Source organism: Anomalospiza imberbis, chromosome 5 (genome assembly GCF_031753505.1).
Source record: "Anomalospiza imberbis isolate Cuckoo-Finch-1a 21T00152 chromosome 5, ASM3175350v1, whole genome shotgun sequence".
Lineage (NCBI taxonomy): Eukaryota > Metazoa > Chordata > Aves > Passeriformes > Viduidae > Anomalospiza > Anomalospiza imberbis.
This window is the reverse complement of record NC_089685.1, coordinates 40,675,710-40,689,565: the sequence shown is the minus strand read 5'-3', so window position 1 is coordinate 40,689,565 and position 13,856 is coordinate 40,675,710.

Sequence of the window (13,856 nt, the reverse complement as noted above, 5' to 3'; positions counted from 1 at the left end):
GTAGGTGATACTGGGAAAACCACTAAAAGAATAAGTTGCCATATATTTACTATTTTAAGACTCTATTTTTATTTTTCCTAAAGATTTTCTAAATTTCTCTGGACTTGTATTTTTGCAAGAATTTTCAGCAGCAGCAGTTATTTACTTCTAAGAAATAAAATAAAAAAAAAAAGAGAGAGAGAGAGGAAATAAGAGTGTTAGTATGATGTTTAAAAAATTAGGTACCTGAGAAATGTTTCATTATTTCTCATTCTAATTTTTGGTGGTCATCCTGAAAGCTAGCACACAGTCCTGTGTTAGGAATGAGATGTGGCCAAATCTTTACATGACTATGAAGGTCCTCTGAGAAATCTCTGATACATGTTCAGAAGACATATCTTAGTCGTTGACAAAATGTTAGCATCCTATCATGCAAAAAGAAGACACCTCAACAGTGCTGAGTCTTCCTCATTGAGGTAAACTGGATTTTTCACATAAATTGTATTATTCATATGTACTTTAGAAGGGAAATAAATACAAAATATTAAATATGATATTTAAACTTTATCAGGGAAAAAAATTTAATAACAAAAATCTGTTCAGTGTTAGCCTGTTATCAGCGCAGTCTTTGCTATAACATCTATAAGCAAGTGAATATGATTAAAGTCCACAAATTACTTTAATGTCTTCTATTCTTTAGCACTGAGAATTAGACCTTAAACCATTAATGTTCTCTATTTTTAGACACAATTGTAAAGCTTTTCCTTTCTTTCTCTGTAGCCTTCAAGTAATGATATCCCTTAATGAGATCCCTTGAGGTTCAAGATTAGGGTATCTTTTTACAAACGAATATTAATTGACATGCTAAAATGCAGCATTTCAACAGCTACCACACCGCATTTATTTAGAGAATCTTATCCCACTCACAAAGACCACAAAAGGGAAAATTTATAAATTATAAGGTCATACAAAATTGCAGCAGTGTCCTGGTTAAAATTTCTTTATAAATCATGTTCTGAAACAATTCATATTCCATTTTCCTAGAAAAGCTGGCAGTCCATGGCTTGGACAGGTGCACTCTTCATTGTGTTAAAATCAGCTGGATGGGAAGGACCTAGATACTGATGGTGAATGGTGACACATCCAGCTGATGGCCAGTCACTCGTGGTGTTCCCCAGGGCTTAGTAATTGGTTTGGTCCTGTTTAATATCTGTACTGATGATCTAGAAGAGGGGATCAATTGCACCCTCAGGAAGTTTGCAGATGACATTTAGTTGGCTGGGAGTGTTGACCTGCTGGAGGGCAGGAAGGCTCTGCAGAGAGACCTGGACAGGCTGGATCAATTGTATGAAGTTCAACAAGGCCAAAAGTTGAGTCCTACACACTGGTCACAACAACCTCCTGCAGCACTACAGGCTGGGGGAAGAGTGGCTGGAAAGTGGCTTAGCAGAAAAGCACCTGGAGATGCTGGTTAACAGCCAGATAAACATGAGCCAGCATGTGCCCAGGTGGCCAAGAAGGCCAATGGTATCCTGACCTGTATCAGAAATACTGTAGCCAGATGGACTAGATGGACCATTTTTTCCCCTGTGCTCAGCACAAGGAAGGCCACAACTTGAATCCTGTGTCCAGTTCTGGGCCCCTCATTACAGCATGACATTGAAGTGCTGGAATGTCCAGAGAAGGGCAATGGAGCTGGTGAAGGGCCTGGAGAAAAAGTCCTATAAGGAGTAGTTGAGTGTGCTGGGCTTATTTTTCCTGGAGAAAGGGAGGTTCAGGGTGACATTACCACCCTCTACAAGTACCTGAAAGGGGGTTGTAGCAAAGTGGGAGTTGATCTCTTATCCCAGGCAACAAGCAACAGGAAACGATGTCAAACTGCACCAGGAGAAATTCATATTGGATATCAGGGGGAATTTTCTTGGAAAGAACTGTTAAATATTGGAATGGAATGCCCAGGGAGGGGGTGGAATCACCATCCTTGGAGGTATTCAAGAAACAACAGGACATGACACCTTATGGTATGGTCCAATTGTTATGGTGGTGTTTGGTCAAAAGTTGTAATCAAAGGTTGTAATCAATGGTCTTGGAAATCTTTTCCATCCTAAATGATTCTTCAATTCTGCGATTGTGTGACACCTGTACAGTGTTGAAGAACTAAAATGTGTGTAGATAGCATGCAAATTAGTGGGTACTCACATGGACACTCACTTATAGCTTTTAGAATCTACTGATATAATTTTACAGATGTTTTGTCCAATGGTAAAACTCAGTTATCTGGCTAGCTATTGTAATATTCAGTGCAGCATGCATCTTTACAACTGTTCTCTGGGGTAATAATACTGTAAACCAAATCATTTAAGTGGAAAAGAATAGCAAATATATAGCTTAAAAGTACTTTCTAGTTTGAGATATATTGCTGCTTTTGGAAAGGCACAATAATAACTTCAGGACGCCTAAAATTCAGTTAGTTTGAGTTATGCAAGTATTACATCTTAATTGAAACTTGATTAAGGAGCTAAATAATATTAATGAAATTTACATTTTTGCTTTATGTGGGTTCTCAACTGTAGAGTGACTTCAGCTGCAGAGATCTCTCTTGCCTGAAATAAACCTTCTTCTCTGAACTGGTTAGTTTGACTATCAATTTTTATTTATCATTATTTCAGAGTTATCAGATCTGAACAGTTTTCTACAGCATTATTTCTAACAAATATTTCCTACACATTTACCAATTTAAGTTGTTAATTCAGGGATTTTTACATACTTACAAAGATAAGGAATTCAATATTGACTTATTCTAAATCTAATTCAGTATTTTACAATCTATGTATCAATGTATGCCAGACTTGAAGGTTTTGAAGTAACTCTTGTAGAAATCTGCAGTCTACAGCTAGCTTGTTGTTTTTTTTTTTTAACCTTTCATCATAGTTAATTGTAAGGAAAATAGAACAATTTTCTGTTCTAATTATGCTTCTAAATGAAATTCTAAAGAGTTAACAGATAGGAAAATAGTATGTTGATATAGCATTCCCAAATCTGAAGAAAAAGCTACCTTGCAAATATAAATTATTTCCTACCTATTGGTGGAACTGCGTACAGTTTAAGAGTTAGTTCCAAATGTCTGAAATAGCCATCTGTAGCTTTTATGTTGCAGCTCAAGTATTCTTCCAGCACATTCTGCTCTGCAAAAGTACCTTTAATGGAACAAGACACTTTCTCAGAGGCAAGCTGTGAGCAGATGTTTAGTACTGCACCAGAAAAGACCCAGGGACAAGGTACTCAGCAATGAGGCAGAGGCCTAACCTTTCCTTCCTGTCATTCCAGTGTAAGGGCTGTTCAAGATTCTCTAGAAACTTATTTTCAGAAAGAAGCCGAATCAGGGTCCAATGACCCCAGGCTTGTCGATCCCCCTGTTCCCTTGGTGGGTCAGTAGAATCACAGAGAATATACATTCTCTGAAAAGAAAAAACATTCTAGTTTCTTCTCTTCCATAGGATGCCCTGCCCACTCTGCCATGGTTAGATCTGAAGTATCTGAACTGTTTTTGAAGGTGATAAGGACTTAGACTTGGGTGTATGATATCAGATCACTGGAATTAAGCTATCATACTCTGTTTTCTGATCTGGTCAAGTTATTTATTTGTACATTAACTAAGGTTCAATTTATGTTAATTTCTGAATGTCAGTAATTTTAAGGTATCTGAGTGGTCCTAGAGATCTGTATCAAGCTGCTGGGTGATTGACTATCCAATAGTAAAATATAAGAAAGCATGCAGTAGTCACTCACTAGTGGTTGGGGTGCCACAAGAAAATTGGGATGCTTCAGATGGTTTTTTGCCTTATAGGGTATTTTCCCTATTAAAATTAAATATAACTTTTTTTTATTTTTTTTTTACTAGAAGTTGGTATGAATAAAAAAAAGTATCTGAAAAATTAAATTTACCTCAATGAGGAAGTTTCCCCACTGTAACGCTGTTTCCTTTTGAAATGATAGGACACTAACTTTTTGTCAGTGCCTAAGGTATACAGTTTTAAAATGGTCTGATTTTCAAGTTCTAATCCAGTGAGTTAAACACTTCAATAGCTGGCAACCCATACAGATATTTGGCATATCAGATATTTGGCATATAATGTCTGTTCATCATACTTATTTATTTATTCATTTATAGAATATAGAGTTGGGTAGCTAAAATTGGGTAGACAGCCTTGCTTGAGAAAACTTCTATATAAAGACCAGAAATTCATTTTCCTTTGTTTATCCACATGATAAATAACAGACTGTGAGAGGAAACTAACAACTTAAGTCTCCCCAGTAGCAAATATAATTCAAAAAATTTAAGTAATCAAAGCTATTTCTTCTCAAAAAAGAGGTAAGTATTACATTTAAAGACAGGCAAAAAGTTAATTGCTTTTATTGACTATTTTAAGTAAACCTTTTCAGGTATTTACTTGATAGGAAGAATGGCTCAGCAGAACAGTTAAAATCAATTTCTAGCAGACATAGATAAAAAGCAAGCTTGTAAAGACCAAAGTCCAAAACAATTTGAATTTAATCTTTGGCTACTGACAGAAATGCTATAGTGACCTAACATATAAGCCTAGATCACCCATGATGCACAGCAAACAAGGAAAACATTTTAAAAACAAAAAGGGTAAAAAAAATAGAATGCTGCCTTTGTATAAATAATTTGTTATATACATCCATGATGTCATAAAAAATAAGTCAGAATGCACTGCAACACTCAGATCTGCGTATATTTCAGAAATCAGGTATTTCAGCAGCTGTACTAAGTCACTGACTAGCACTGTGTGTCAAAATGTCAATAACCTCAGCTGCAATTCTTCTTTTCTGCTGGGACTTGTCCTTCTTATCCTTTGAGGTTCATAGAGAACAATTCTGAGGTTTAGTGGCATCAGGAATATCTAGATATTTCCTTAAAAAATAATTATAGTAAAGCCTCTGGCTGGAGACAAGACTTCCTGACATATTTTCCTTTCTAGAAGTAACTTCTCAAGGCAAATATTTTCCTCCCTTTTCATGTACTTCAAAGTTTTTCTTTCTGCAGTCTCAGAATGCTCCAAAAATTTGCTTACATTGAAATCCAGGTGTGCCTTCCACAAAAATAATTCTGAATTGACAGGATAAGGTAAATTGGATGGATTAAGTATATTGTGCTCTTGTCTAAAAATTCTTGTCCTATTATCTAAGTCACTGCATGAAAGTTCAGAAAAATATTGTATATATTATGGAGTAGAGATGATGTCTAGGTATCTATATTAAAAAATCTTGCTCTACTATCTGCTAAACAAGCATATTAGTAACAATATATCCAGAGAAATGGTTCAGTTGATGCAATTCATGTTTTTGCTAAGCCATCTCAAACTCATTTTCAACAAAATTCCTTCCACCTCCAAAGAAATAAGAGTACTTTATTAATCAACAAATTCACCCGTTTTTCCCGTGGAAATTTCTGAAGTCAAACCAAAAGTCAAATGTGACAAGACCCTGAACAAAGCTAAAATTTATCTGGAAAAAAATTAGGGTTTTTAACGTCAACATATATCCATCTAGCAGTTGTAAAGCTGTTTACACAGTCTGAAACTGAATTAATTCAGGATGTACCACTCAGTCTAGTGAAATTTCAGGTTCCTAATATCCTTGAAAATTCAGCTATACATGTAATGCCTTTCATCAACTATAATAGACTTACACATGGTATCCTTCAGACAAATTTCCTTAATTGTTTGTAACACTAATTAAATAGCAACCTGAAAATTAAATTACATCTTCAGCTGTAGGAATATTTTAGTTAAAATGATTAGCCTTTTCCTGTTCATGAATGGCTTGAGCACCACCAATTTCTGCATGTGTATCTAATTCTAATTACCACACCATTACGCACATAAATTCCATCTCAGGGATGGACGAGTCAGTCACAGTTGTCACGTATGTCGTGCTAGCTTCCTAATGATTATGGTCTGGGAGAGAAGAAGTATTGGTGGGAACAAAAACAGAATATTTATTTTTCTGATGAGAATTCCTTGGATAAATATTTCTAGCAAAAATTTCCACTTGCTAAAATTTTCACAGGAAAAAAAAATTATAATCTGGTACATATTTAATTTGAAAAGTCTACATATCAGTTACATGTATGGAAAGAGAACATTAAATACAAAGACATGACTAAAATCATTGGTGTGCAATGCAACATGCAGCATACATGGTTATTCATCTCCTGTTCCCTGCAGATGCTAACAGCTGAGGCACAGTGTTCACTCAGCTGGGAAGAAAATAGTTTTCACATCATTCTGGGAGAAGGAAAGCTGCTGAAAACAACTTTTGGTGCTGCCTAAGAACACCTGAACTGTCATTTATCAGAAGAATAGCAGTAAGGAGAGAATTTCCAACTCTCCAATTCAATCTACCAATTTTTATAACCAATATTTTAGAACCGATTCTGAAATGCAGTAATTTCTTCATTAAATATTCTGCCTACCCAGCCATTCACATGTTTCTCTCCCTCCTTTCTATTCTACTTTTGTACATGAAACGCAGAAATAATATGTAATGTGACTACTTTAAAAATCATAGTTGAATATACAATCTTCATACATCTGCCAGCTGGTAGTTATGGCACTATCCAGAATGGTGGAGATGTGGGACTAGGATCTCTATTAAAGGCATCGCTGGCCTCCTCACTTCTTCAGTTCTCTAAACACTGGTTCTCTCACTTGGAGGATACAGTCTTTTTTACAGCAACAAATTTAGCCAATGGACTCTAGAAACACTTAATCTGATTATAGTTTTGAATCCTGTAGGTACCCAGTTCCATAGGCATTTATGGTACTCTAGGGAAAGCTGCCTGTTCATACTACTGTAACTACATCCTTGGTGTGAATGTAACTCGTAGTCTCGCTGCCTTTGTTTTGTTCCACCTAAGCTGTGTCTTTTCCTCTGAAGAGATGTCTTTTTCTCTCAGTTTCCTCTCCACTGATTATAAAGGAAGTCAAAATTGGCAAAATTTTAAATGAGCAGTATCAGAGGGATTCCAGGAGTTTGGTGGAATGAAACCTCGCCACTGTGGTTTATCAATTTGTACAAGCACTTTATAACAGGTGGTTATGACAGTTTTAAGTAGCCTGGAACAGGGTTTATGTAATGAATGGGAGATAAACTATCCACTTATTTATTTTGTTAATATAACCCATATCAAGCACAGGTTCAGCTTTGACTTTGAAAAGATTTTATAAATAGAAAAAACTGTTAGTTGGAAATTTTAATGAAAACAATCATCTTTATTGCTGACATAAGAATAGCTCTGCTTTGCTAGGACATCATTATAAACCAAATAAGCCCAAATAAGATTGTTCACCTGGACTCTGATCAGAAAATCTTCTGCTGACCCAGGTCTTTCAAAATTTTGCAAGAAAAGACAAAGGACAGCCTACAGGCCTTCACATTTTGAAACACTATAAGGAAAAAAGTCTAGGTAGACCTGTTTTTCCCCAGGAGGTGCTGATCCATTGTGATGTGTGTAAAAAAAGGCACTTATACCATCTAAAGTCTTATTTAAAAGACTTTTCATTATATTTAATCCTGGAAGAAGAGAATAGTATGGATAATCTTTTTTCCCCTTAGAGCTGGGGGCCCCAAGTAGTGTAACATCAAACAGGACTCTGACCCAGGGGCAGCAAGCCATGCAGACCCTCTTCATAGCAAATACTCCCTCATATTGGTCTTTGAAACTATTTTCTTATGAGGAAACAACTGTATACAGTCAAATACAAAAGATGTCCCCAAAAGAACTTCTTGATGCACTGTTATATAATGGCAAAATCAAGGAGGAGCTATAATCATTAGTGCTGAGGAGAAGTTGGCTGAGGGCTGTCCTTTTTTTGTGAGCTGGTTGAGCTTGTCCCATGGCACAGCGCTGCACACTATTCGTGCAGCACAGCTCTGCCTGCCATGGCTCAAGCTGTCTGTGCTCTGGATCACTCACTCCTACAGGCACAGGGTTCTGCCAGCCAGGATCACTACAGCCTGTACTCTGAGGATCGAAAATAAGGCAAATAAGGCGATCTCAGAAAGGAATTAAGACAGGAATTTGGAAATGAAGGCCTGCTTGTATGTTGTAATACTGCTGTTCATTCAGTCTTGAAGTGTTACATGACTTACTGGCAAGCAAGTACTTGATGAGTCCTTATAAAAATATGAACTGGCTGCTAAAAATAGAAAATAACTGAACTCTGAAAAGTATTTGTTTTCTCACTGACAATACTTTTCCAGTGGTAATGTTGAAATATATTTGTTGACAATAGATTTAACACTCTGAATAGCCATGTCTAGTTTTTCTCCTACTCATTTGTGTATATTTGTTATCTTCTGGAGAGTTTTTAATGCATGGTTCCCAAGTAAACAGTTAGTCTGTAAAAATGTAATTTCCCATGGAATTTTAACAATTGTATTTCTATAAGAATTCTAAAAAGAACTCTTTGAAGACATACATTGTATTGGTCTTTTGGGTGGAATAAAGTTTATCTTGGTTATAATCTTTGCTGTGAATTCACTTTGCTGAAAGGGATATATATTTTTCACTCTGGTTTCTTCTCATAGAACAAAGTTATCACCCTAATGAAGGTTTATCTTTTCTGATTGTGTCCCTGGCTACATGTCTGCATGGAAATTTCAGTACTCTCTTTGAATATTTCTTCTTCCCCAGGTCTTCCTTGCAATTTTGTGAATTAGCTCAAATTTTCACTTTTCTGCATTCTAAATATGATATATTTATATTATATTCTAAATATAAAATAAAATATATAAAAATAAATTATAAAATATTCTCTATTATAAATAGAATATATTTTATTACCTGGATTGTAAAATGTGTAGGTATATAAAATTATCTTTGCAAAATAAAAAGAACAAATGCCATAAAGATAAAATACAAGTCATAAGTCATAACATCTGAAAGATTAAACTTAGGAAGTAAATCCATGTGCCACCTACCATCAGCAAACATAAAGGAGCATGGAAAGAAGCATTTACATATCTGCTGATTTTCTTTAGTTAATGCTATATTGATATCTTTTACCTAAACATTATATATTGTGAGCAAAGATTTTATGCTTATTTAATGTTCACATACTGAGGTAAAGCTGTTCAGTAACTAAAAGGCAATTATGGCATAAACAAGAATAGATTTTCCTAGTTATTTACAAATGTATGTGAGTGAAATAATAATTGTTGAGCCATGAGTAGTACAGCAGGACCAGTACACTGATATTTGAAACAAAAACTGCTTTGACACAAAAGTATTATTTCAGGGTTATTAAAAAATTGAATGCTTTTCAGTCATATTGTTTCTCTCAATTTATCTGGGGGAATTATCAAGTTCAAATTCAATATTTTCTTAACAGAACATATCAATTCTAAGAAGCATCGCAGGTTCATCCAACATTTGCATGCAATGTATTTTGCAATTTAAGGTTTTCTCATTAGTAACATTACAGACTCAACTGAAATAAGAAAACTCTTGTCTCTTAAAATACCTGAAACAATGCAGGTGTTACAAACATTTTGCCCATAACTAAGCTTTAAATAATAATCAGTGGTAATGAAAATTGAACACATTCACTACAGATGTATGCTTATATAAGTGAAAGAACTATAACTCAGAGGGGCCAAGAGATCAAGATGTAAAATTGTCTTTTTTCCTTTTTGCATATATCTAAATATAGATTTATATTTTTTAAAAAAATATATGGTCATTATTAAAATGGAATTTATATGCTTCTCAGAAGAAAATGTTCTAAAAGAGTGGCTATAAAATACAGTCTTCTCTGACAGCAGTTACATAATGGTATTACAAATTTTTCTTGTTCATTAACTCATTTTAGCACAAAGAAATAACACTTAACATCTCTTAGGTTTGTACATGTCCTTCCAACCACTTCTGCTCTTGATCTATATGGTGGGTTGACCCCGTCTGGATGTCAAGTGTGCACCAAAGCTGTTATATCCCTCACTTCCTAGGCAAGGAATAGAAGAGAAAATACAACCAAAAGCTACTGGGCCATGCTAAAGGACAGGGGGAGATCTCTTACCTATTATCATCACATGCAAAACAGACTCAGCTCAGGGAAATGTAATTTATTACCAATTAAATCTGAGCAGGGTAATAAAAAATAAAACCAAAAAACAACTCCCTCTCATCCCTCTCTTCTTTCCAGGCTCAACTTCATTCTCAATTTCTCTACCTCCTCCCCTCCAGTGGTGCAGGTGGATGGAGAATGGGAGGTGAGATCAGTTCATCGGAGTTCATCTGCCACACCTTTCTCTTCATACTTGTCCCCTGTTCCAGCATGGAGTCCCTCCTCTGGGAGACAGGTTTTCACAAGTTGTTCCAGCACAGGTCTTTCCCACGGACTGCAGTCATTCAGAAACACACTGCTCCAGCATAAGTCCCCCATGGGTTCAGAAGTCCTACCAGCCATCCTGCTCCAGCATGGGCTATACTCTCCATGAGTCTCCAGGGCCTGGTAGGAACCCGCTCTGGTGTGGGCTTTCCCACAGGGTCACAGCCTTTTTTGGATGCATCCTCTTGCTCTGGTGCAGGGTCCCCTGAAGACAGAGTCCTCTGCTGCATCATTGACCTCCATGGGCTGCAGGGTCACGGCTGCCTCTCCATGGTCTTCACCACGGGCTGCAGAGGAATCTCTGCCCGGCTACCAGGAGCACTTCCTCCCCCTCCTTCTTCCCTGACCCTGGTGTCTGCAGGGTTGTTTCTTACATATCCTCACTCCTCTTTCCAGCAGCTGTTGCCCAGCAATTTTTATCCCTTCCCATGTTATCCCAGAGTCACTACTGGTATCATTGATGTGCTTGGCCATGACCAGGGTTGGTTCTGTCTTGGAGTCAGCTGGCATTGTCTCCATCAGACACAGGGGAGGCTTCTTACAGAAGGCCTGATCTTCCCCCAGCCCCAACCCCAACCTTGCCACACAAACCCAATACAATCTGAAACACTATCTGCTTTTCAGTTTCCTCCAGAGAAAAAGAAAAATTCACACAGTGTAAAGATCAGGGGATGAGGTCAAATGAAAGACTATAGACAACAAGAGAAGCTGATGCAAAAGCAGAGAATTCCCTTTTCAAATAATTAATCCTTATTAAATTCAATATTCAACTGGGGACTTGCAGGAAAAAAAAAAAAGGGATTGGTTTTCTTAATCCCAGAACTTCCTTGTGTTTCATTTGCAAGATACTTTGGAGAAACATCAGATGAAGAAAATCTGGTAAAACGATAAAATATTTGACATAAAATACTTGCCACTAACAGACTAAAATACCTTTTAAAACTAATGTATAAAACACTACTTAACACTGTAGTATGAATTCTGCTGTCTTATCTCAATTGCATTTTTTTCTCAAAACTGAGTCATTGTTTCTTATAGAATTTTATTTATCCCAAAATGACAAACATCCACCTAAATTTCAGAAGTGTAACCAGAATGACTAACTTGGTCAAATGCAATCTCACTTCAGTAGCTACCTTTGTATAAAATTCTCTCCATTAAAAATTCTTGGCTCTGACCTGGCAAACTGCAAGCAAATTTATATCAAGGGACAGTTCACTGTCTGACACACTAGAAAAAACATCTGCTACTTAAAAGGCAGAGTATGTACTTAGTACTTAAGAATCAAAATCTCATTTGTCTGTTAGGGCCTACTCCCACTGAATCACAAGCAAATCCAGGCTTATGTTAACGCACATACATTTGATCAATATTTGCAAAAGAAATTTAACTATTGATAAAAAAAAGCAAGCCATGAGATAAGGCCAGTTCATTAAGTCAACAATGGAAATTAAATAGCATGAAAACTAGAAAGTTATTTTCAATGCCTTTTCATATTTTCAATAAAACCTCATAGGAGTGAAAACAATAGTGTCAATGGAAATATGGGAAATTATATCTTTAAACAAGTGTCAACTTGTTGCCAATTATTCACAGTAGATGATTTTCCAGTTCACACTTATTTTTCTGCAATGCTGTTGAATCTGAATTGCTTTGGACAAGCACTATATTAAGTGTCAGAATGGTTATATGTCACAATGAGGAAAAGGCGAGGAGGGAAAATGGTATCCTAAACTCCTCCTCTTAAATATCAGTTTACTGTCCCCATAAAAAGTCAATTTACTTTTGCCTTTCCCCACAGTCCTAAAGTATTCAGTTTCAGTGGAGAAACTATGGTGCTGATGCATATTGATAAAAATCTAACTGAAATGTTCCACTTTGATGGCTCAACAGTCCCCCACATGGTATAGCAAATATTTCCATGTAACAGTGACAATATACGATAATGTATTTATTATTATGGCCTACTGGCATCGTGTTACTGTGCACCTTATTTATACATACTTCTAAAAATGAAAAAGTCTCTAGAATAGTTTACTTTTCCTTTATTTTCTTTATTTCCCAATATTTTCTTTATTTTAGAGCATGCATCTTCATATTTTCTCAGGTCTTTGCAAGAATATTTTAGAAAGTAGCAACACTTAGAAAGTAAGAAGCAGAGGTGAGGTAACTCATTACAGTGACAGAAATTACAGCATGACCAATTGACTATTGTTCAAAAAGAAGATCAAAATTCAATTCTTCACTGTTCAATAACTGTTTTGTAACTTGCTATAGCCATTAGTATTATAGTATTTTCATACCATGCCTTTTGATTTCATCTTGTTTTCCTTACTCCATTGGATCCAGTTCTCCACTGTACCGAAACTAAAATTTGGGCAATGAGGCTGGAAATACAAACTTTTCCCTTCATTGTTCTTACTTAAAAAACAAATTTTAATATTTATAACAGATCTAATTGGTGCTAATATTTCTTCACAATAGAATAATCACACCAAGATTATTATGTTATCTAAATAATTGTAAAAATGAATGTCATGAAAATTTGATAAATCATAGCCTTGTAATGAAGATGTGAGCCAGTGTGGGCTCTGAAGGTTCTGAAAATCCTTTAATCCTTCAGAGGACAGTGGAAGACAGGAAGTTTCTTTGCAGTTTAGATAAAGCATTTCTTATGTTTACAGTGGGGTCTACTTGGAGAATTCTGTGATCATTCTTAAATGTTTATTAGAACTTACAAAACTCTACCATCATGTTATGGATGTACAGCTGAGCTATTTCAACAATTTTACTCTACATTTAGGTGTTGCTGATTCAATAATAACTTTACGACTATCCGTGCAATGTAGCAAAAAAAAATAGAAAATGTGAAAATTAATCTAACGTCATGGTGATAAATTAGATATTTTCCTTTTCAAATTGCAGAAATAAGAGGAGGAGGAGTGATTGTGGGGTAGGAGAGTTATATAAAATTTTGTAAAACCAGTTATATAAAAGAATGGTCTCTAATATTCACTGGGGGTTTTTTGAATAATATTCAGCTTCAACTCTTTTTTTTTTTCCTTTTTCTTGCCAAGATTTGCTTTTTAAGTAAAAGGAAAAGCCATAAGCAAATCAAGACACAAATCAGTACCTGACAAATTCTGTCCTGCAGCAATTACATAGGTGTACTAGCAATATTCATCTGTTGCATCTACAGGCTGTTTTTTTGCCAAGCGTTTATTCTTGAATTCATTTGCTGTTTAAGGATGATGGCAGCAGATGGTCAAGAAGGCAACTTATTCACTGTTTAATTTGGTTTGTTTATTCTGTTGGTAATTAATTTCATACCTCAGGGCCCACTGTTCGCTCCTGTTCCCACTATCCTCCTAGCCATTGGAGACTGTGCATTGCTCAAGAAGACATTCTGGATTAGGAGATCTGGTGCTTTTGGTGACATTGAGAAATCTCTCAGATGCC